We start from the raw sequence: 26,558 nt of genomic DNA, 5'->3' as shown, positions 1-26,558 counted from the left end.
GACAGGGTAGTTATGCCACAATATGGGACTGTTTGCTCTGGGCACAAAAGTAATTGTGCTACAGAAATGTGGTATACATCGCACTGTGCCAAGTGTGTGAAAGGTATTATATTGGGAAAATAAAAAACACCTCCAGAACATGAATATACCAACACACGTATGACATAAGTAAAGGCAATAATAATAATGCATTAGCGAAACACCTTAGTAAATTTACCATGCACAATTTTAAATTCTTTGTTTTGGAACATGTAAAAACAAATGAAAGAGGGGGACCTAGTGATATATTCTTAGAATATAAAGAATTAATGTGGCAATTGAGGGTGAATGCCACAAACCCCCGTGGGCTAAATGAAGTTGTATCCCTGGCCATTTATTTGAAATTAAAATCTGAATTCCACCTATAACAAAGTTTTAAACAGCACTCATACATCCACTGGTATTACATGGAATATAGGCATTTTTAAGTGTATTTTATGAATGGTCTTGTTTAAAATATAAAATCATATGCTAGGATGTTTTTAGTATGGTAATATATTTTATAGATGAATTTTGTATGCACTTTAGTATTACTTAGATAGGAAAATGCACTTGTCACTTTAAATGTTAGTAGTTAGGGGTTCATAGATTAATTGGTTAATTAGATGTATAATCACTTGTAGGTGAGGCTTTATCTTGTGTTTTTACTTTGATGTGTTACTCTGAAGAAGTCATTGTGAAAGGACAGACGAAAGCGCTTAATCCATTAAATATTTTGTTCAGCTCTTAGTGCTTCCTTGCCATTGTGTTTTTATTTCTTAGATCTGAAGAAGAGTTTTACTCAAAAGCACTTATGTTTCATGGTTCATATCATATTATATGTATTTTATTAAAGTTCTGTTTATGTTTAGTGCCGTGGTTAGTTTGGTGCTCTGTTTTTTTATCGCTCTCTTTCTCTCTCTCTCTATATATATATATATATATATATATTTATATATATATATATATATTTTTTTTATTTATATTAACATATTAGTGAGAGGATGCCTGAGGAATGGAGAAAAAGTGTTTTGGTATTGACTTTTAAGAATAAGGGTGATGTGCAGAGCTGTAGTAACTACAGAGGGATAAAACTGATCAGTCACAGCATGAAGTTATGGGAAAGAGTAGTGGAAGCTAGGTTAAGAAGGGAGGTGATGATTAGTGATCAGCAGTATGGTTTCATGCTGGGAAAGAGCACTACAGATGCAATGTTTGCTCTGAGAGTGTTGATGGAGAAGTATAGAGAAGGTCAGAAGGAGTTGCATTGTGTCTTTGTGGACTTAGAGAAAGCATATGACAGGGTGCCTAGAGAGGAGTTGTGGTATTGTATGAGGAAGTCAGGAGTGTCAGAGAAGTATGCAAGAGTGGTACAGGATATGTACAAGGGTAGTGTGACAGCGGTGAGGTCTGCAGTGGGAGTGACGGATACATTTAAGGTGGAGGTGGGATTACATCAAGGATCAGCTCTGAGCCCTTTCTTATTTGCAATGGTGATGGACAGGTTGGCAGTCGAGATCAGACAGGAGTCCCCGTGGACTATGATGTTTGCAGATGACATTGTGATCTGTAGTGAGAGTAGGGAACAGGTGGAGGAGACCCTGGAGAGATGGAAATATGCTCTAGAGAGAAGAGGAATGAAGGTCAGCAGGACTAAGACAGAATATATGTGTGTGAATGAGAGGGAGGATAGAGGAATGATGAGGATGCAGGGAGTAGAGGTGGTGAAGGTGGATGAGTTTAAGTACTTGGGGTCAATAGTTCAGAGTAACGGTGAGTGTGGAAGAGAGGTGAAGAAGAGAGTACAGGCAAGATGGAGTGGGTGGAGAAGAGTGTCAGGAGTGTTTTGTGACAGACGAGTACCAGTAAGAGTGAAAGGGAATGTCTACAAGAGGGTGGTGAGACCAGCTATGTTATATGGGTTGGAGACAGTGGCATTGACAAAAAGGTAGGAGTCAGAGCTGGACGTGGCAGAGTTAAAGATGCTAAGATTTGCACTGGTTGTAACAAGGGTGGACAGGATTAGGAATAAATATATTAGAGGGTCAGCCCAGGTTGGAAGGTTTGGAGACAAAGCCAGAGAGGAAGATTATGTTGGTTTGGACGTGCTGTAGAGGGATGCTGAGTATATTGGGAAAAAGATGCTAAGGATGAAGCTGCCAGGTAAGAGGAAAAGAGGAAGGCCTAAGATAAGGTTTATGGATGTGGTGTGAGAGGACATGCAGGTGGCTGGTGTGACAGAGCAAGATGCAGAGGACAGGAGGAAATGGAAACCGAACCCCTAATGGGAGCAGCCGAAAGAAGAAGAAGAAGATTAAATTCATCAGTGATCACCACAGCAGATGCACTCTAAGTGTGGCCAGATTTTAGTTTATTTATTTTAGAATTTAAACAATAAGAATTAAAGAGAGAAGCAGCATGAGAAAGGCAGCACCAAAATGAAAAAAACAGGATCATGTAGTCTTATCGACTTGAATTTTTCTGGGACTACTCATCTCAAAAATGCACTGTCAGGAGATGTTTGCCACAAAATCATTCTTTTAAATGGTTTGGTTTGGTTTATCGAGCTCTGTTTCCAATGGCAGTGACTTGTAAGAGTTTATTGGTTTTATGTGTACCTTTTTTATATTTTAGTTTCTTTGTGGATATCGTTACATTTTTGTACTGCAAATGGAATTCAGTTTGGAGTCTGCTGTAGTGGTGTACTGCAGATTGAGTATGAGAACAGATATCTGAATGAAATGATATATGACCTTCCCCATGGTTATTCAGCCATAGAGTTTGCATATTAAAATAGGAGGGTACAGGAGATGCATCCCCAGAGATGAATACTTTTTCCATGATTTTCTTGAGATATTAGTGTTTTCCTGTTTAGCATAATCTGTGTAGTGGCATTATCAAGTGGGAAGTTGAGCAGAAAAAAATTGCATTTCAAATTGCTAGGAAAAATTTCTGCATGACTGAAAAAGTATCCTATTAAATGCAGAAAAAATTGTTTTATAGAGGAACTGCTGACCTGTGTCAATAACATGTAAACAAGTGGCAAGTCTTCCTTTTGTTACAGGACATTTCAAATGTGCAGCAGAAGGGCAGACGAAAACAGATTAGACATTGCTGTTGATATAAAATACATGTATATTTACTATTTGTGAGCAATGCATAATTCATTTCTGTTACCTAGAGTGGAGTATATGTTGTTCTTTGTGAATGAGAGAAAGGATTCCAGCTATAGGAAGCTCAACAGTGAAAAAACTGACTGTATTAAGAGACATTCCTGTTATCCAGTAGTAGAAATAACTGCCAATCTATCCATGAAATATGGTCCCTTCTACCCCCATGACCCATGTCAAATGGTGAGAAGACACCGCAGTAGGATAGGAAACTTTTCTTTTCCTTACTTTTACATCTGAGGTTATGATGATTAGGTGTTTTATTTTAATCTATAAATTGATAGGTTAACATATAATCATAATAATAATCATCATTATACCTTGGCTGGACTGTAAATGTACTTCCAAAAGCTAAGTTAGGGTGAAGTTGTAATTATTGGAAGCCAAGGCACAGTGTAGATATAGTTACAGGGAGATTTAAAAATCCTCCACTTGGGAGAAATAATGACTTTGGAGAAAACAGTCATTTCCTTATGTGGAAAAGGAACAGAATACATTTTCTTCATCAAATTCTTCCTAGATTTGAGAAAATATTATATCTGAAGTAGTTAACTTCATTTGATCAGCAACCTGTGGGTATCGGATCCGACCTGGATCTGAGCAGGCTGCTTTCCAAGCTTGAGATCCAAGCTCCAAACTCCTCCCCTTACCCATAATACCCTGCCATCTCCTTCCAACCCCCAGATCTCATTTGCTGCGGCTTCTACAAGCACAAGTTACGAGCTCCGGGTTAAGAGTTAGTGAGTAGTTGTTTAAATAATCTATTTACGAGTTATTTTTTGAGTTGTGTGTGTGTGTGTGTGTGTGTCAGATTGTCACTTATCGACCTCCCCTTTTCCTCCTTATTTTATTCCTTTTAATAGTTCTATCCCACCCTTTGTCCTGTGTCTGTGAGTGCGTGTGGAAGGTGTTTAGGATGGCCAAAGGCCCGAAGGCCATTTTCTCTAAATGCTCTGAGTGTGGCCATAAGCTCTCCCCAGCCGATGGCCACACTCAGTGCGTTATTTGCCTGGAGGTTGCACACCTCTCATCAGGCTGCCGTATTTGTGCAGCTTTTAACCCCCGAACCGTGAGGGATAGGAGGAACAAGCTTATCCTGGTGGGTCTTATACCCTCGGACACAGCCTCTTCCTCCTCTCCCTCAGTGGCTCCAGCCACGACTGCGGCTGTTCACCCTGCTACCTTGCCTCCCCTAGCTGGGACTCAAACTCCCATTGTTTGCCAGGGAGAGAAAGAAACAAGTAAGATAGAAAGGAGAGAGAGGGAGAAAGAGAAGGAGAGAGAAAGAGAGAGGGAAAGAGACAGACAGAAGCACAGGAGCCACAAGTGGCGGGCCGAGTCAGCCCCTTCGGCCCCGCCGGCTAAACTCCTTTCTTCCTCTCAGAAGATTCCCCAGTCCTCCCCCTCTCGGCTCCACTCTCCACACTTCTCGCCGGAGCCAGAGGAGGAGCCCCGGCCATCTTTGAGGTCGTCGCGGCGGCCCTCCAGGCCAGCTTCAGCGGCCTCATCTAGGTCTACCCGAAGCCTCTCCGATGCCGACATGGACCGGATGATGTGTCGCTTTCTACAGACCCAGATGCAGATGGGAGTGCTCCTGCCTCCCCCACATCCGGGAAGGAGTTCAGCCACTTTTTTCGCCCCCATAGCTCCTTCTCTGATCCACTATCAGGTTTCGGAGCCGTCGGATCTGAGTAGTCTCGGAGCCAGGGAGTCGTCGGCGCCGATAGTGGTTGCTACTTCGATGCCGACTGTGTCTTCGAGTTTGCCGGATCCTTTTCCGGATCTGGAGTCGAGGGCTGGGCGCCGGATCCGAGAGGGCTGGTGCGTCTTTGGCTCAGTTGCGGTCGAGGCACGCCTCTCTTTCGGATCCGATCGCTTCGGCTCCAGCTTCGGTCCCCACGTCGGACCCGAGGGTGTTGATCACGGATCCCAGACAGAGAAATTCACCCTCGGCATTCGATGTGGTGGAGAGGGTTCTCTCGAGAGGTTCGAGAACCCCTGCTCTTACTACAGGTCCCACCAGGCATCTACTTTGCTTCGCCAGGGATTATTTCCTGCTCCTGGCTTCCCAGTTGGGGATCACTATAAACCACAGGAAATCGTTTCTTCAACCTGCCCAAGTCTTGGACTTCATAGGGGCCAGGATAGACACGATTCAAACCAAGGCCTTTTTGACATTGGACAGACTTCGCAGCTTGACCCTCCACGTCTTAGCCCTCCTTCAATTTCTAGCCCCATTGGCGGAATTAGTCCTGAGAGCTTTAGGGTCCATGGCGGCGGCGATCAATCTTTCACCATTAGCATGCTTACACATGAGAGTCCTCCAGTGGACCTTGCAGGTTCAGTGGTCGATCCTTCAGCACCCATTGGACTCTCCTATCTGCCTCAGCAGAGTTTGCAAGGATTCCCTCTTGTGGTGGATCCAGTCTCGGGAACTTCGGGAAGGACGACCATTTATAATGCCACAACCCCAAGCCACAGTAACCACGGATGCTTCTCGCCTTGGGTGGGGGGGGGCATTGCATGGGCAGGACTGTCCAAGGTACGTGGACTCAGACAGAGACTGTGCTGCATATCAATGTTCTGGAGATGAGAGCAGTGCTTCTAGCGTTGCAGGCCCTTCATGCCCTTCTCCCTCCAGGGACTATTGCAATTTAGACAGACAACATGTCAGTGGTCTGGTACATCAACAATCAGGGGGGAACCAGGTCCTACCCTCTTTGCCGAGAGGCCATGAGAGTTTGGGATTGGGCGATATCCACCATCTGCTTTCTGTTAGCAATGCACATTCCAGGTCGGTCCAACACCCTGGCAGACAAGCTGAGTTGAACTGTCACCTTATGAGTGGTCTCTGAACCCCTTAGTAGTGAATCAAATCTTCCACAAGTGGGGCCAGCCTTGCTGCGATCTCTTCACATCGCCTTCAAACGCGAAGTGCAGCGAGTTTTTTGCTCTAATCCCCCCCCCCCCCCCACCGGGGGAAAGCCCAAGAGATGCTCTGGTTCATGCTTGGCCATCCAGTCTTCTTTATGCTTATCCTCCTCTTCCATTGATGACAAAATTCTTACAGAAAGCTCATCGGTTGGGGAACAAAATTATCATCATAGCCCCATTCTGGCCTTGTCATACCTGGTTCCCTTTTCTACGGTCTCACCTCATAGCTCCTCTTTGGACCTTAGATCCCATTCCAGATCTGATATCTCACCCGTTGGGATTGGAACCCCCGAATCTGATCGACCTCAAGCTCTCAGCTTGGTTGATCCAGTTCCATTAGTTGCTAGGACTCCCGGTATCTCATTGGCAGTGAGATCCATCCTGGTAGCGGCTCATAAGCCCTCTACCAGGAAGGTTTACAATAGCAAATGGAAGTGTTTTTCCATCTGGGCCTCCGATAGGAATTTGGACCCTTTCACAGCTTCTATTCCAGCAGTGCTTGATTTCTTATCTCACATCTTTCAACAAGGGACCAGCTCTTCTACTGTAAAGGTACAGATGGCTGCTATATCCCATTTCCACATTGGAGACAATTTCAGTCCCTTAACCTCCACTAAGATCTGTAAGACTTTCTTAAAAGGCACCTTTCTCTTAAGGCCTCCCATTAGAAATGCCGTTCCCTCATGGGACCTAACTTTGGTCCTTCAGGCCCTCACTGGACCCCCCTTTGAACCTGCAGCTTCGGTTGAATTGAAATTCCTATGTTGGAAAACTGCCTTCTTAATAGCTATTACCTCAGCCAGAAGGGTGTCGGAACTTCAGGCCCTCTGTATTAAGCCCCCGTATCTTGGCTTCCATAAAGACAGGGTTTCTCTCAGGACTAATCCAACCTTTTTACCTAAAGTGGCTTCTGAGGCGAACATCAACCAGTCTATTAATCTACCAGTTTTTTTCCCTAACTATCAGAATAAAGGGGAATATAAACTTCATCTTTTAGATGTGCATAGACAGTTGCGTTTTTGTTTGCATAGAACAGCTGCCTTTCGAAAATCAGAGCAGCTCTTTGTTTCTTTTGCGAAGCCCTTCTTGGGGAAGCCTGTGTCGAAGGTGACTCTAGCGAGATGGATCTCTAACTGCATTTTACTTTCATACAAGATTTCTGGTCTGCCTGAGCCCTTAGGGGTCCATGCTCACTCAACCCATTCAATGGCTACTTCTGCTGCTTTTTGGTCAAAGATTCCCCTTGATGACATTTGTTCTGCGGCTACTTGGGCCTCTTCACATACCTTTATTTCTCATTATAAGCTGGATTTGATCTCCAGAGGTAGAGCAGCCATTGGCTCTGCAGTGCTCTGGAATATCCTTCCTTGAGGGCCTCCCAAGTGTTTCGGTAGCTGGGGACTCTGTCCCACAGGTTGCTGATCAAATGAAGTTAACTACTTCAGATAAAGAAGTTATGTACTCACCATAATGTTCCATCTGAGTAGGTAACTTCATTTGTCAGCAACCGACCCTCCCTCTTTCCCCCTAACTGGTTTCTTTAGATACCTGGACCATAGTTTGGTTTCAGTTTTTTTTTTTAAACCTTAGGTTAGGTTTTTACCTTTCAGGTTGTGGTATTGTCTTGTGATATTGTATAAATGGGCAAATGCGATCTGGGGGTTGGAAGGAAATGGCAGGGTATTATGGGTAAGGGGAGGAGTTTGGAGCTCAGATCTCAAGCTTGGAAAGCTGCCGGCTCGGATCCAGGTCGGATCCGATACCCACAGGTTGCTGACAAATGAAGTTACCTACTCAGATGGAATGTTATGGTGAGTACATAACTTCTTTTTTCTGGAGAAACTTCTAAATATAGCACTAGCTCTGTTATGCCTTTGGAAGCACTGGTGACCAAGTTAAATTGTCAGCCTATGTGCTTACGAATGGAAACCTGCCTACTGATTATAATTTATAACCCTGGGCCGGATTCCATAAAGTTTGTGGAAGCTATTTGCAGACAGCGCAGCATGCTGAAGGAAGACTTCAGCACACTTGGTGCGGATTCAGTTTCAGAAGATACACTGAAGGCAGACTGAGTACTTATGTATTCAGCATAGAATAATCAGGTATTTTGCACACACCAGTCAGATTCCAAATCACATCGTGCACACATAATGCAACTCAAATGTGATAAATGACCACACCAGTTCCTTTTCTGAAATCTTTGGTACATGCTATATTGACCCCAAGTAATTCAAGCTAATACTATTGATTATGACAAAATCCATAGCAAATCATCAAAAAATATATAAAAATGCCACCTGCTGTTAATATTCTGCATAAATGAGGCTGTGGCTGTGCAGTCTAGAAGGCAGCCAACTAGAGTCAGAGCAAGGCTGCAACTGAACCAGCTGTCAGACCAGCAAATAATTGACAGGTACCAGCTATACAGACAACTGTTGCAGGCTGTTTGCAGCATCTGTGCCCCAGACATGTCTTTACAGACCCTGTGAGGAAATCCCATCCACCTTGAAACCAAAATGTGTCTCAGCCAGGGTGCCTGCAAGTCATATGCTGGCAAAATTCTTGGAAGCAGTGTGCAGCAAGGTGGATGACTACATACACTTTCCATCCACCACCATCAAGAAGAGAACTGTAATCTAGCAGTTCTAAAACATTGCAAACTTCTCACATGTACTCAGTGCAACATACTGCACACACATACCAATCAAGACACCAGTACATCCGGAAGCAGATTGAAACATAAACAGAAAGAGATGGTCATCCATCAACTGCCTAGTTGTCTGGGCAGCAGATGACAAGCAGATGATAAGCATCATGAAAACACACCAGGAAGTGTCCATGATGCAGCAGTTGGAGGGAAAGTGTAGTCAGGGCTGCATTCCAGCAAGGTAAAATACCTGAGGGACTGCTACTGGGTAAGTACAGGAACACAGCTGGTTTATAAGTTAATAATATCCCCCACAACAATAACCATTCTGACCAAAAGTGTTTTTATTCCCCACAGCAAGTGACTGTGATTATCCACTTGAGTCGAGCCTAATGACCCTGTACCATGAACCATCTAACCCTGCACAGCAAGCCTTCAGTAGAGCACACACAACAACCAAAAACACCATAGAGCATGTGTTTGGTTTAGTGAAAGCTAGGTTCAGATGTCTGGACACATCCGAGAGTGCACTACAATACAAATCTGAGAAGGCAGCACAGATGATAATGGTGTGTGCCACGCTGCACAACATGCTGACCAGAGCACATAGTGGTCTTCCAGCTGCAGGTGGGGTGAACTACCCCAAGAACCCCAAATGTCTGAAAAGGGCATCCCAGAGGTATTGGAGGATGAGTAAGAGGACATAGGAGACAGAAGTCAAAGGCATAGGCAACATAGAGTGTGACCACAAGTGCAGACCCAGGCAACATGGCAGCATGAACCAGTTATGTGAGTCATGACAAGCCACATGTACATGACTACACTGATTGAACATTGATGTTCAAGTGTTGCCCCACCACAGCAACACAGATTGTATCTAATCACAAGTACCCACTAGATGTACAAACTGAGCATCGGACATAACACCATAATCATAACATATTCCAACATGAGCATATGCAAATGTGTTACAGCAGGGATTATCAAATCAGGGTACACTTGACACAGGTATGCATACACACCCAGATTGTTGTATCTCTGTATGGAAAACAATAAGGGACAGACATCAGTGCTACACATGCATATCTGTACAGTATAATACCATGAAAAAAGAGAACTCACACAGGACATAATGCAGAATTTTTTATTTCAGAAGACACAAATCATAGTACACTGGTATTTCAACAATATGAGCCAGCTATGTGTACTACACTGTTGGGCACACTCTAATGCAGTCTAGGGTGACTTTGCTGATATCAAACACCATGGCCCACTCTGCCCCAAGCATGTACAGACATATCTTGCCCTGGTTGCTCCCCAGAGGAGGTGGATGGGGTTACAACACCATGTTGAGATGAAGGAGTATGAATGAGTGGAAGGCCTTGTGACTGGTGGGACCAAAGCAGGTGGGCCAGCAGTTGAACTCTGTGCAGGTTGGACCATAAACAGTAATTCTCATAGGCCAATAATGATTCTGTGGACAGGTGGCCTGCCTGTCCTAGGTTGCAATCTGCTGAGTACAGTCAGGGAATGTAGAATCCTGCTTGCAGTATGACACTGCAGCATTAACACAGAGGCAAGGATTTACACCGACTGTGGCTCAGCTAGCAGACTCTCATTTTGAGTGTCCAGTGCAGCCATAATCTCACTGTGTCCGTGTTGTTGTCCTTCATGCTTGATATGTAGCTGATGTGCCAAACAATCTGTGGTACAGGCAAGTGCACATGTGAACAATGCCATTGCTGTGACTGTTCATTTGCCTGCAGCAGTAGGCAGACACCCTCAGACATCTGGCTATGCACAACATCTGCTCACTTATGTCCACTTCAAGGCCCTGTTTCTAGTTGTTGTGTGGAATTGTCAGCAGGAGTGCTCTCAGCTGTAGTGTGATGGCCAATGGCCTGTTCAATATCCACTATGGCATAATTCTCTGAATGGCTAGACAAGTGAACCTTCACAACTGAGGCTACATCTACTGCAACATCACTGTCAGCCTCATAGAGGGACTCTCCAAACAACTCAAGGTCCTCTGTGCCAGGGGCCATATTACCATGCTGAGAAACATCTTGAACATCATTATGATCTCTGGATGGGCTACTGGATGATACATATAGTTGATGCGCTACAAGATACAAACACACAGATCAGGACAATGTGCTTACATCACGTGATGGATATCATCAAAGACATATGACATATACGTCTCAATGCAATGTTACAAGTAATAATGATTTTACATACAGTCTGCTGTATGTATGTATGTATTTATGTATGTATGTATGTATGTTTCATAGAATCTACATAAATGAAATATATAATCTGTTTACATGGCCAACATACATGACATACATGATGAATAAAAAAAGCACATAACTGGCAACAACTCATAGGAAGATGGTGGTGTTGAAGAGGGATGAACTTCAACTAGTGTAGGGAAAGACACAGCATTAGTGATCACATCATTTACACCATTAATCAGGTGAGTACAGTGTGTGACATATACATACCAATTGTATGTTCACTTGAGGACATTGATGCATACTGGCCTAGGAATGGTAAGAAGGACTCAGTACTAGTGGATGTCAACTACATGATTAACAGCAAAGACAGGTGTGAAAAATAGTTAATAGCATACCATTGACAGACTTCTGCTGTAGAGGGGTTGTGGGTTGTACTGCAGATGTTGCAGTGAGAAAGTAAAGAGAAAGACAGCACAGTGATGTATTTAGCAAAAAGAATACTGACCACGGTGGTGCAGACGTAGCATTGTCACCTCACAGCAAGAGGTTCTCCCGTTCGATTCTCGGCTGGAGCACCTTCTGTGTGGAGTCTGCATGTCCTCCCCGCAGTCAAGTGGCATTCAAAAGACATGCATGAATGGGTGTGCCTTCGTTGAAGGTTGTGAGTCGGGCTGGCACCTCGGCACCGTAAAAATCGATTGCCAGTCATTAGCGGACCAGAGTTCCATTGTGGTGACCCCTAACCGGGAAAAGCTGAAAGAAAAACAACAACAACAGCATCACATACACAACACAGTAACATGGGTTGCAAATACATGATAGCTGTTGCAGTGTACACCAGCTGGGTCTGTACTGACAAATATTGATATAAATGTCAGGTATCATGTGTGCTACAGATTGTTGAAAGCTATGCCAATTTTGCTGTAATAGACCTGGTTTGTCTGCACTTGAAAATGCATGGCTTGGCCCTCCACTGTCTGTACCTGTAGTGTACAATGGTAGGGAAACAACAATATAACAGTAAACAGCAGTGCCATGAAGTTAGGTTGATGCACTAACAAAGTAGTATTCACAGTAACAGTAAAGAGACACTCACCTGCCGATCCCTGGTTTAGTCCGGAAGTGATGGGCCTGTGAATATTAATGCAAATAGCATTACAAATGTTGTTTGGACTGCTCTGTCTATATTTTAGTTGTATCAATACATGTCATTAGACTTACATTCATCATCCTTCCCCCTGCATGGATGTGTGCTCATGGCTCAACTCTGTTGCTGTAAATCAAAAATAGCAATGCATGAAGATGCATTCAGTGATTGTCTTAATACACAGCACTGTAATGGAAAAAAAAGACATACATGTTCATCCTGGAACTCCAGTTTCAATCCCACCACCAGGGATGCATTACTCCCCTCCTGCTGTATGCAGTGATGCCAGAAATACTGTGATGCCATCAAGGGGCTCAGTGGTGGTCCACCACTGCTGGCACTCTTTGATCTTTCATAACTTGTCACTCTTTTGGCTGCACAAAGAATCATGTCCAAACAGCATCATCTACAGGCTTCACAGGATTGGTTGTGGCCTTCAGCTGCATTAAGCATGTTCGGAAGGTCCTTCCAGATTTCATTTCTTCAAACAGTATCACTTGAATGGCCTAGGAGTCTCCTTCTATGTTGCTGGAGACCATCAATTATGATGTCCATTTCCTGGGGGAGAAGTTGTGGTTGGCCATCTGAAAGACAGTGATATGCACATGATAATATTCATGTTTGAGCCTATTTATGCATTTCATTCTGTGAACAGCATATGTCAACATAAATAGTATATATTCCTTGCAGTGAAAATGTCTATATAATACTGTGGGTGATAAATACTAATGTAACGTTTTAAAAGTAACAATAATGCCTTCATACATAACTTGCAATATCTTTCAATTTTATGAGTGGGATTAGAACCCTTGAAAAAAAAAATATGTATGTATATATGTATATATATATATATATATATATATATATATATATATATATATATATATATGTTGTATGAAGGCCCAACTATAACAGCATCATGCCACAGGAGTTTCTTTGAATGCTGCATTAAAATACTACAAGTAACAATTTGAAAAATTTATGGAAAGCATCAGCAAACGTCAGGATCTGTAGCCGGGCCACAGACAGTATGGATCCTTAGTTTAATGAGCCAGTATTGATAATGCATTTGTTAAAAAGCATCACTGAAGAAATATCTATAACAGCAACAGTGCATGTTTTTAACAGTATTATTAGGAGACATGAATTAAGAAATATCCATAATGTTAACATCACATACTAGATACAATTAGTGTTGGAATCTGTAGGTTTCCATAGTTACACCACAGAGTGCAGGGATTTATCAATCAGAACTGCAGTTGATCCATAAATCAGCCTTCATATACTGTTAAAATCTGTAATTGAGGTCTGTCTATACAACTGCATATGGGGCTGAAATCAATTATTTAAAATAAGAACACATGTATGCATAAAGTTCAAGGGAACATCATTACATTAACTTATAACAACTTCTGTTAAAGATATTTTGAGTAACAGATAACTTAAACATGTACCTTTGGAAATGGCTAACTTTAACAGATTTATTAATCATTAAAACAGAAATGCTACCAATTTCCAGTGTACCTCTCACTCCAATGCACAGAATCAAAATGCATCTAATGCGCACCCACCTTTAAGTACCATTTGTGCCATACATAATTAGAGTTTCATTAAAATTCAAGTTTTTGGAATCACATTCATGCACATCCATGTACATTTGCTTCATGCACTGAAACACCCAGGTGTACTGCATAAACACCCAATAGTTATCGATAAATGGTACCATGCGTGGCATGTGCCTGTTATCTTCCAATGATCTGATAACATGACATAAGTGCCACTTTAAAATATTGATTTTGATACATTTACTGATCAAACCACTGCTAACTGCAAACTGAGTGGTACCTCAGTGAGCATTTCTCTGTGTCTGTATTTTCCAGACTTCTTCAACTTGAGAATCATGATGGCTACTTCGAGGAGGCTGAGATGTGTCTATGCACCCAACTGGACCAATGAGGAGACAACTCAGATGTTGACCCAGACTGGAGCAAATGAAGAGAGACAGATCCAAGAATTTCAGCATGATCAACATATGGAACCGGATCATGAAGGAACATTGACGGAGGGCGGGATCTACCACACTGGAGTGCAGGTTCATTACCGGTATGTTGACTTGGATTGGAGGGACATGGAGGAGCTCTGATGGAGGGTCACTGAGGTGCAAAGGCAGCTTGTAGATCCCTACAGTAAGTGCTAATATTCTACACATACCTGAGCATTGCTCTGGATTTTGCAGACATTTTTCTGTCCCATATATATCAGATAGATGTTTTTATAACAATTGGTAGCTGCTGTGACAATTGGCTTATGTGGATAATTAATGGACATGGTAAATATTGTCTTATTAACTGTGGGTTTGATTCCCATGTTGTTAATTATTTAATAATGTGTATAATATCCATAATTATGTCCTTTGTAGATGTACATATGTTTCACAACATCTAACTACACAATTTCACATTGCCACTGTCCTCACACACCACAGATGCCCGTAGCTCCTAGGCAGTGGGTGACTGAAGACATCATAGTTTTCCATTATATTCCCACAGAATCACCTACTGCACCATTATACATTGGAATAAAAACATGTATATAACTTCTTTACAGCATTCCTCCTAAGAAATTACACAGACACATTTATTTCATCTAAAAAGTAATGCCTGCCTGACTGCTTACACATATCTTTTCAGTTATGTGTTGATAGCGGTTATTTCTTTACCATAAAATGCCCAATAATTGTTATGCAGTTTCTGTATTCCTTCATTCTCTGCAGGACTTGTAATAAACACCTGCAGTACCTGTTTTTTAAAGTACAACCATTGCTGAATATTAGCTTGGCCTGTAAAGTAACCGGCCAGCATCTTTAAATTTTGGTGTGCTGTGGGTTCCAGTCCTGATAGGGGAAACATATATATGTACTTGTTACCTTGGTTAAAGTCACCCATAGCAGTTTTGGAGGAGTCATATTCCGATATTTGATATTAGTGTTTATGTTGTGCATGGTTATGACTCGGTTAGTCTTCAAATTCCTCCGAATACGGCCGTAATCTGTAACACTCTGATAACATCAGCTTTATAATAACATGATGTGTAGAGCAGTACCTGTTTGTTTAGGAATAGCATATGCTGATTATTAACTTGGCTTTTAAGGCAACCAGCCAGCATGTTTAACTTTTGGCATGCTGTGGATTTCAGTCCACACAGGGGAAACATATATGTGCACCTGTTAACTTGGTTAAATTCACCCAGATCATTTTTTGGAGGAGCCATATTCCACTACTTACACATATATATAAAACTGTTATCTTTCTTTAATACACCTATTGCATTTATTTAGAGAAGCATATTACATTTATTGATGTTAACATATATTTTGAAAATGGTTGCGAATAACTCATTCATTGAATTCCTAATAACATATCCTTAATCTGTAATGTTCTGTTAACATCGACTATTTAACTGCAGGGGCAGTAAAATTTGCTAAATCCTGTTATATGTCTGAGCAATTCTTTGTTTAATATGTATACTTTGTAAAAGTTCTATGAAGGTCTGTTTTCTCATGAAATGCTAATGTTAACTGTAAAAGAGCATCCTCAAATTTTGAGGGAATGAGATGGGCATATAACAGCTGAAATGCAGAACAGGGAATATGTATGTATTTTCCTAGTGATGTGCACTTTTGCAAGGAATATCGTTCTCACACATACCTTACTGTGTCCATTATGTGCAGCAACATGTATGGCTCTGTTTACAAAAGCTGCAGTCCACATGACAGTATCACACTGCCTGAACAGTAGATGATCTCCATTACTGTTAATGTTTCTAAACACAGTGCTGACATGAATGCAATTTTCAAACTGTTCAGCTACATGAGCAGTACTTGTTCAAACTTTGCAGTCCTAAGCCAATATCCTTATTTGTAGACAATCTCTCACCCAGATGATATTATAACATAAAGTCTTTTCACTGCATGCAAAACATGCTTTGCCATTTTTTTTGTTACATTGTGTTAGGCTGGTATGTACACACATTGCGGTTTCAGGTTTGAATCTCATGTCTTCCAGTTTGTGTTCAAAAACATTATCACTTGAATGTGACAATGTCATCTGTACATTGTGATTATCTAATGTTCTTCAGAAGTAAATGTCTATAAACTGTGCAGAAAAATGTATATCAGTGTTATTTATTTACATTTGTTAACCGGGTTGGTCCTACTGGGTTTGTGGCCCATTTTCAGAGGAGACCTGAGGAGAAAAGCTCCATTAATAGACAAAAATACAAATATTAATATTATATGGCTGTAATAGAGAACAAGAGCATTATTTAAGTTGATTATACAGCGTAAGCAAAAGACTAACCATACATTATGAATGTAAAAGACAGAATAGACAGCAGGCATAACTCAAAAAAGAACACAGTAATATATATGTATATATATATATATATATATATATATATATATATATATATATATATATGTGTATATATATATATATATATATATATATATATATATATATATATATATATATATATATATATATATACAGAGACAGAAAATATATACAAATAGATTTTTGTGCATCATCAATATTTGAGAGAGATCAGTATATGACACCCTACAAGGTATGGTGCAAGGTAGGGGAGAAAGGTAGATAAGTGAATGGGTGTAAGGAGGTTAGGTTGGGTCATGTCATGGGCAGGTCTTGGAGTTGAGAAGGGGATGTTTTAGTTCATTTTTGAAGTGTGAGGAGTGGGTGATGGAACGTATGTGTAAGGGAAGCTTGTTCCAAGCATGGGCAACAGAGTGTTTGTATAGTAATTTGCCTACCATTTTTTTTAGGTTGGTAGATGTTCAGTAGCTGCTGGTTAGAGGTACGGAGAGTACGAGCTGGAGTATAGTTAGAGATTAAGGATGAAAGAGATGGACAGAGTGATGGTTTATAGAAAATTGAATGTAACATTTGAAATTGGGATGGCTGCAGTTGTTGGGGGAGTTCTAGCCATTGGAGAGAATTCAGTGAAATACAGTGATGTGCCGTGTATGGAGAGTTAGTTATGGATTTAGAAATTTTGTGGTAAGTTTGTTGGAGTTTGTTCAGGGTTGTGGTCTGAATGGTGGAGAGAACTGGGGCGGCATATAGGAGGGAGGGGAGGAAGAGTGCCTGTCCTAGGGTGAGTCTTGAGTTGGGGGTTAGAAGTTTTTTGTTCCGATACAGTAGCCCTAGTTTCTGATGTGTATTTTTTATACATTGGAGTATGTGCAGGCTAAATTTTAGTTTGTCATTGACCCCAAGGAGTTTAGTGTGGGTAGCGGGTTGGATAATTGTCTTGTTGGAAGATTGATAGCAAAGGAGGTTTTGTGCTAAGAAAGAGAACGAGGGAGGAAGAGTAGCAGTTTGGTCTTTTTTGAGTTAAGAATAAGCAGGTTGTCAGATAGCCATTTCTTAGTGGATAGAAAGGCCTGTTGGTTTAGGGTATGGAGCTCAGAGATATTGTTTGAGTTAGAGATGAGTGTGAAGTCATCTGCATATTGAATCAGGGAAGATTCTTTGCAGGATGTAAAAAGATCATTGGTGAAAACATTAAACAGAAGGGGGCCCAAGATGGAGCCTTGAAGGTACTCCAGTTGTGACATGGAGGAATGGTGAGGAGGAAGAGAGCCATTTAACGGATTAACCAGATAGGTAGCTAGAGAACCAAGCTAGGGAGGAGGTGGACAGGTTGAGATTGGCAAGTTTCGATAGCAGTAAAGGATTTGAGACAGTATTAAAAGCTTTGGAAAGGTCAAGGAAGAGGCAGGATATGAGTTTATTGTTGTCCAAAGCCTCGGCGATAGTGTGGGTGAAAGAGAGGAGGGCAGTCGTTGTGCTGTGGTTGGGGCAGAAACCATGTTGTGTGGGAGTGAGTAGGTTGTGCAGGAGGAGGTGATTGAGAAATTGTGTATGAATGCATTTTTCTAGGATTTTAGACAGGGGAGAAAGAATGGAAATAGGTCAGTAGTTAGCAGGGTCTGTGGAGTTTTGCGCTGTATGTAGGGGAATAATGAAGAAGGATTTCCATGGGGCAGGAACAGTGGATTCAAGAATTGATCTGTTAATTAGTATAGATACAGGGTAGGCAATAGATTCAGCAGCTAGCTTGAGGAAAGAAGGAGGTAGGTTATCAGTGGAGGGAGAGCAGGGTTTGTCCTTAAGAAGTACAGATTTGATGTATGAAGTGGCAACAGGGTGAAAGGAAAAGGGAGTTGTGGCTAGAGGGTTGGAAGAGGAAGGTACTGAAATAGAGTTAGAGTATATAGAGGGTATAAGATTCTGGATGGTGTCAATGAAGTGTTTATTGAGGAGGGTAGCTGTTTCCTGAGGGGATGTATTTGGGTAAGGGGAGGGGTTAGAAGGTCTACTAGGTGAGAGAATTTTGTTCAGAGTTGACCAAAATTTTCGAGGGTTGAGTTTGCTATTGAGTTGGGCAGAGCTATAGTAGGACCGTTTGTCATTTGTAGTTTGTTTTTTAGTAAGGTTCCTTAGTTGTCTAAATTTGTGTAGTAGGATAAGTTGTTTTGCTTTGGTCCAGGCTTTCCGAGCATTGTCTCTTTTTTGCATAAGGGACCTAGTTTCCTTGGTAAGCCATGGAGCATGATTCAGTTTTATTCTGATCTTCCTGGAGGGACCTAGAGAATCCAAAGTATTAAGGAAGATGCTATTGAACATACTTACTGCATCATTGAGAGGGATTTGTTTGAGGATGGACCAGTCTGTACTAGAATGAACAGAGTTGAATTGGGAGATATCAGAATTGGTTAGTTTATGACAATCTTTAACCAGGTGAGGTTTGGGAGTTTGGAGGGAGTATCTTAAGACAGAGGTAGGGAGATGGTCACTAAGGGAGTCAGGTAAGGTAGTGGGGTTGTGATAGTGGTGGGGGGAGTTGGTAAGAATTCAGTGAATTGTAGAGCTAGATGAAGAGTTATTATTGAAGCAGGTGGGGGGCTGAGATAAGTTGGTGGAAACCATATAGGTTGATACTGAGTTGAGGAGAATCAGAATTAACTTTGGACCAGTTAATGTTGACATCTCCTAGGATACGGGTTTCATATGGTATGGTGATGGAGAACCAGGATAGGATGTTCTCTAGGATGGTCAGATTGTTCCCAGGTGGGAGATAGATGGAAGCAACAGGAAATTGTTTATGAGGATTTAAGTGGCAGTTGAAGATGAGAAGTTTAGCTGGTTAGAAATTAGAAATAGGGGAGGGGAGTGGTGAGACATTTAAGCTGTTGGAGTAGAGTATGGCTATGCCACCTCCTTTTTTGAGGACTCTATCAGTCCAAAAGATGTTGTAGCCTGGTGGGAGTATTTCATCATTAGTAATATGTGGCTTGAGCCAAGTTTCTGATAAGGACAGAATGTAAGGGGTAGTATGAGCTATCCATGCATGCAGGTCAGTGATTTTGTTTGTTAGGCTCTGAATATTTAGTGAGTATATATTTAGATGTTTAGATGGAGATGTGTTCTGAATGTGAGAATGTAGATGGTGAGAAGTGTGTGGGGAGGGGGTGGGATTGATGTTGAGGGGTGATTGGGTGTGGAGAGAGGAAGAAGGTCTTGGGTTTGGATGGATATCGCCAGAGCAAAGTAGATTTTTTTGGAGTAAATAGAGTATAGTAATAGGTAAGAGTAGTTTAAAAAGCTTTGGTCTAAATTTGTAAGTAGGTTTGGGGATTTGGAGTATAGAGAGTTTGTGTAGACATGTGGTGGAGAAGTTGAATAGAGTTGGGGAGACAGTAAAAGAGGGATTAGTTAGGAAGTTATTGTATATATCGTAGGTAGAAGAGAGTAGGAGTGGGTTAGGAAGGTGGGAGTGATAGGAGGTTACAGTACAGAGAAAAAAGAGGAGTGAGGAAGGAATTAGTAGGTGTAGCATAATTTGAATATGAGTATTGGGGTAAGAAAGTAAGTAGAAAAATGAACGTCAGAAAGGAATGTCGGGTAAGAGTGACAGCAGTTTGGGAGGGAGTGGTCTTGGCAGAAAGTGGTTGGACAATGGAGGTTGGGACAGGAAAGGGAGGGAGTGGTTGGTATAAAGTAAATTGTATTGGGGTGGATGGGAATGGGGGTAGGGTAGGGGAGCAGAGTGAGCCTGAGCGCAGCGAGGGGGAATGGAATGGGGCTAATCCTACCACTAGGACTGAGAAAATGGCACAAAAAAACCCCAATTAGTCAAGCAGTACTAAACAGGTCAGTAAAATCCTGCAAATGTTTAAGAAACAAAATTAAAATGCATTACTCATACATTCTGTTTTTTTATTTCGGGCGAGGAGAATTGCAGTGCATGCACAGGCTTGAGGATCAGTGGAGAAAGAGAGAGATGTTGATTATTTTACCTATTTTATTAACTGAAATGCATCTTCCCCTGTTTGCAGGCCTGTATTTTTCACAATAACATGTATACTGATTAGAATTAAGGAATACCCATCAGTCATTAGTAAGGTAAATGATGAAATCACACAGTAGCTGTGCTTACAACTGTGATTAAAATATAAAAATGTTGAGCTTTTATGTAGCATTGAGCCATTGTTTCAGCTCACAGTTTTTGAACAGTACTTCACAACCTAAATAACTGTTAGGTTGGTGTATCTGTCACACATCTGGTGCTTTGGTTTGTGGTCTGACAAGCCTGTTTCTTTGGCTGTGATTTCTAGTGATTGATCTGTTGTGCCCTGTCTGTGTTTTGGTTTAATAGTGGTACTTCTTCTTTAGACACCTTTGGTGTTTTTGTAGAAACACAGTTGTAGCTAAGGTTTTCTGACATTTGAGAATATATGTATTTCATTGCAGCAGTTAATTTTTAGAACCCTATGCAGGTCAACATTGGTATTGCACCTGACTGTTTCCAACCTGTTGGGTGCTTTTTGTAGAAATACAGTTGTAGCTTAAGTTTGCTGATACTTGAGCAGATACAGCAGATACCCATTTGATGGCAGCAATTCATGTTCAGCACACCCTGCAGATTAACATTGGTATTGCATCTGCCTCCAACCCCTTGGCTGTTTTTGTAGAAACACAGTTATAACCAAGGTTTACTAGTACTTGAACAGATACCCATTTGACTGCAGTAGTTCAGCATCAACAAGCATATTCACAATGTTTTGATTATTCAGGCTCCTGACTGATAATTGTTTTGGTACGTAATGAATACAGTTTTACACATACACTACTATTAGTAACAGATATATTCGATTCTCATATGTCACCAGATGTGTTCATTGAACATATCACATTGTTTTTACTGTTGTACTCATTATATTGATGTGTGTTCAGACAATTATCATGCTGTCTGTCTCAAATGTTTGCCATATAGCATTGTTTAGAATAGAATACCAACATCCTTTTTACAAATTGGATATATAGGACCATAGGTAACTCTGTCAATAATGGATGTGTGTCAGTCCCTGTGTAAATTGTCATCATAATCATATTCTGTTGTGCTATGATATTCATGGGACTGTTCTGCATGATATACAGTTGCTTTTATTTTCTGTTGTGTTTTGCAATAAATCTCTTTACAGAGCATGGGACCTGTGGAAATTCTCTGATCTGAAGACGATGACAAGCAGATATGAGACCACTGCCAGAGTCTTCCGAGGAATATGGTGACGATGATGACAACTGTGATAACGAGGAACGTGGATCTGCCCCTGCCTGAGCCATCATGCCTGCACCCCAGAGGAGACAGGAGTTAGATAATTATGGGATGTGTTCCTAACATGATGGGGTCCTTCTTTGAGGATATGGCATGGGCTATGTGAGTTCAGGGTGACAGCTTGTGAGATCATTCAGGAGTCTGAACCTCATCTGCCTAGTCCCTCTAATCAGTAAGGATTGTATGTGTGTTCTACTTGTGTTATGCTGCTAACATGGTGATTGCCATTTCATTGACTGGACTGTATATGCACTCTTGTGCATGCATGCCATATATCTTCATGCTTATGTGTTGTTGCTGTGTGGCAATTACTTCAGTTTCAGTAGGTGCATAACACACATTAACACATTACCCTTTCCAAACACATTCAACTGTCTATGCATTGTGGTATTTAACCTGCAGATAGTGCTGCAAGAGGTAGCCTGTAAACATGTATTACTGGGGTGATTGACAGACAGCATATGCTGTCCATACTCCATCACTAACCGTGTGGCATGCCTTGGATTTCTGTTTTGCCATATCGGGTATGTGCAACATGCAGACATGTCATTCCACATGTTTTTTGGATGACAGTTGTCATGATGTCCAGCTATCATGATGTGGTGTTATGTGTCATGGCATGGCAATACTGATGCCATCTGGGATCATATACAGGTATATCCTGTCTAGGTGCTGCCCTCCTTTTCTGACTGCATCAAACAGCAATGAAACATTAATCTGTATACAATGTTATGGATAGCACATCTTTAACAGTATATTATGCAGTGACTGTTGTATGCAGCAATTCCACATCCATTACATACTGGTATCAGTGTACACCTTTCAGAAATAATTATACACATTAAAGGACTGTATGTGTCTGTGCACATAGTCAGATACATGCTGAAGCACAAATGCAGTTTTGACATGTGAGCATTCACCAAGTTACTGCTGATGTGCTGTAATGATGCTCATAGGAGTGTCCTCTGCTCCATAATGAGCAGAGTGGTTGACATACACCAGTGTTTCTTTATTTGACATTTGCATGACAGTATACATGTATTTGCTTACAATTGTTAGCTTGCTTACCTATACACATTGGTTGTGACCTGATTGCACATTACAGTGTATGTTTGCTTTATTCATGTCCAGTTTTCTGGACATCGTCAATCAATCTGTCCATTTGATGTACATTTTCCATTTGGTTAAATGTATGTGTGGCTTCTACAGTACCGTGTGTGCTATACACATATATTTGCATTACGTCAACTTACCTTGTCCTGCTATACCCTGATGTGGCCCCAGGTTGTCTACCTCCCTCCCACATTCATATTTCACTATCTTTTGCAGGTATGTTTGCCTTTGTTAAAAAATGACTAACCATTACCATGTATTAATTTGACACTGTGAACATGTATCACATGTATTCCCTTTGTACAATGCAGGACATGCGCACACAAGTTGCTGGGTAATGCATGCAATACATCCTTGTTCTCAATATACTTGTGTGTTACCCAGTATAGTTTTTTCACATCCATGTGCACAAGCTGCAATATTTATTATGCTGTACCCTTACATTTTTGAACATATTATTGCATGTATGTGTATTGACCTTGATTCTGTGTACATTTCATTTATGCCACTGACAGACATACATATGCATCTACACCTTTGTGCTGCCTTTGATATGGCATATGTGTGTAACATATAAAGTGTCCATTACACTTTTGTTTGGATTGTATGCAGAGCATTTTTACTCTTTTGCAGTACTTCTGTTTGGCACTGTGTTTGGCTGTTTGCTTTTCACAGGTGTGGTTGTAGGTTTGGTCCTGTCCTCTGGTGGAGTTATCTACCATTGTTAGATTTGCATTTGACATTGCTTGGCTTGCATCTGCACTGCTGATGGACTGATTGGATGTGTATGTGTTTATCCAATGTGTATTGTGATCCTGCTTTGTTACTTTGGAACACACATTTACCATTGGTCATACATATCCAGGTATGACTGCCACACAGTTAGCGAAATGTTGTAATGTGATAGTGCATAGGTAGATATGTTTTTCTGCATTTCACCATGGCTGGTATGCATCCCCATCCTGTTTGTCAACTTTCTGTTGCCCATGTTGTGCAGTGCGCTGTCTGTGTAACTTACCTGTCCTTACTGCTTTTTTCCAATCTTTGTCTGATTTGTGTTGTGTTTTTATGACTTTCTTTTCCTCTTTTCCTATGTATACCTTTCCTTCTCTTCTTAAAAAAAATGGGGCCCATTCTTATCCAAAAAATAAAATGCCTGTGCCCCTCAGATTTTCCCTCAGAATTTCCTATTTCAACATCCCTCTTGTTTGTCCCTTTTCATCACCCATACCCCACATCTTCTTTCCTATCTCCCACTTTCCTTGGGTGTGTGCATTACTTGCATTCCCCATACCAGTCCAAAAACCATTGTTAGCAAATGTTAGCTATGGTGATGTGACCATGATTGTCATTTGCCTTTATATTTTTTTATTAGAAAATGTACTGATTCCATTGGAATCTATAAGGTCACACTGACACATTTCAGTAACACATGTATTACAGAAATATCTGTAGCTGTCTCTGAGCTTAGTGTAAAGAGTGATATCACTATATATATTGAAAGTAGCACTGCAGCTTCGAAGCATGTATTTTAAGTTAGTGGATGAAATACAGAAATATCCGTAGTTGTCTGAGATGTTTCTGTGTCTGTGTGTATTTCTGAAAATTTATGTTACGAACGCCATGCGACTTACATTGGGATAGTTGGCAGTTTTTAGTATTTTTGTTTAGGTTATCATAACAGAATTACTTGCATTCTGTGGTTGTCCTTAACCTTACTGTACTGATTCTGTTATGTATATGTCTATATAGCTATCAGGGTACTTGAATTGTGATCATCTTTCAGTAACTGTTACTGTATGTAGAATAACAGGTATGCTGTACCTTTAAGAAGCTTTCCTAAGTCTTTGTGTGCATATACATGCCAAGCATGTGTTATCTTCAGTGCCATTTTGAAGGTACAGCTAGAGTGTTAACATCTATGTGCATGACAGCTAGTTTGTTTATAAGTTAAAGTTACTTAACTTAGTTTATGATGTGTTTGTATATAATAAAGCTAACTGAACAAGAACCCACAATGTTCGCCTGTTTCTTCCTGACCTGGCGAGCTACATGGTGTCAGAACTGGGATTGTGAAGACTACTTTTCAGAGCCATGAGGTGCAGAGGTAACAACAAAGGCAAACTAAGTGAACTGAGAGAAAAAAGGGCCAGAAGCAAGTTAAAGGCAAAGAAAATATGCACAAAAGATTTATTTATTAAAAGGGATAAAACAGAGCATTAGAAGGGCACAAAATGTATTACTAAGCAAACAAATAGCACAGAAACATTTATTAAGCAAAAGAGAAGCATAAAAGAACCTCAATAATCAAATGAAATGTTTGAAACATGATTATTTGATGAAATGAGCATGTTTAAAGTAAAACAAGCATGTCTAGAGTTAAAATGAGCACAAGAAAGTATAATAGGCATGAAAAAAGATTAAATGGGCAAAACGAATATAACAGAAGGGGCAGAAAAGGGCACGTTGAGCATATATAAATCAAGGCAACTGCATGTGTTTTGGCAAATTACTGTGTTTTGCCATAAACTACTACTTTGCATTGACTGAAGCCTTGAATTGCATAACTAGAGTTATTCAAAGTATCTCAAAGTATGTAAAAGTGCTTACAGTGTGTGTTTATTACTGTGCATTTATTCTGAACAGTTTGTTGTGTGCAAAGTGCAACTATTTCATGAAGTGCAGTCAAATACAGCCATTTTGAGAAGTTTCTTGTGCATGGGCGTGTCTATACCCAGACTGCTGCCAATACAAAGTGTTTATTGTACTGTACAGAGTATTTGGCAAACTGCAGTCATTTTGGAAAATTTTAGTGTGCTATGTACTATTATTTGCAAAGTGCAGTTATTTCGAAGTGCTTCTCACTCTGAGCTTCTTCTGCCCAGTTCATTTGCAAAGTGTATTTACTTCGAAACAGTTTTATTTGCAAATTGCAATTACTTAGAAATAGTTTATTCATAAAGTACAGTTGCTTTGAAATGTTTCTAGCCCTCAGCCTCTGTTCCACAGTTTATTCACACTACTCAGCTATTTGAAAGTTTTTTTAAAATGATGATAAATGACTTTTACAGTCAAATAATTTCAAGATAAATGGCTCTTTCAGTAAAATAATTTGAAGGCAAGTGACTTTTACAGTAAAGTGATTTCAGAGTATTACAGTGCTCAGGAGATTTATTTTGTAAAGTTCAGTTATACGGAGACTTCTCATGCTATTGCAAGTACTGGCATAAATTTCAAGCATGTGTGTGTGTACGAAGGTGTGTGTTTGTGTACATTTGAAAAAGTCTTCACTAAGATATGTTAATATGGCAGATGAATTTCACAAACCACAGCCACTTGTATTTGAAAAGAATATTGCAGAGAATTGGAGAATATTTGAGCAAGAGTATGATATATTTATACACGCAGCTTATTCTGATAAAGATGCATGCACCGGGGCATTTATTTTATAAAACCTAGCAGGGTCAGTGGCCATTGAAAGGAAGCATTCATTTGTATATGCACCAACAGTGTATGAAGGTGAAGGGGAAACTCATCATATTGTTGTGCAGGCTGAATCAAGGGAAGACCCCAAGTGTTTGAAG

General features: G+C 40.8%; 1 protein-coding gene across 3 annotated transcripts in view; it reads left to right on the top strand.

Annotated features, from left to right (window-relative positions):
* Positions 1-26,558, top strand: part of ACTR3B (actin related protein 3B) — a 1,280,959-nt gene that overhangs the window by 1,183,101 nt on the left and 71,300 nt on the right. Inside the window, exon 12 of one of the 3 annotated variants that reach the window (XR_006364220.1) lies at positions 14,040-14,262. The exons of the other annotated variants lie outside the window; for them this stretch is intronic. The gene's annotated coding sequence lies outside the window, so the exon portion shown is untranslated. The remainder of the gene's footprint in view (positions 1-14,039; positions 14,263-26,558) is intronic. 3 annotated transcript variants of the gene reach the window in all.

Source organism: Protopterus annectens, chromosome 3.part1 (assembly GCF_019279795.1).
Source record: "Protopterus annectens isolate FY-2018-M chromosome 3.part1, PAN1.0, whole genome shotgun sequence".
In the NCBI taxonomy this organism is placed as follows: domain Eukaryota; kingdom Metazoa; phylum Chordata; order Ceratodontiformes; family Protopteridae; genus Protopterus; species Protopterus annectens.
Note: the sequence above shows the minus strand (reverse complement) of the source record. Positions and strands in the feature narration are given on the sequence as shown.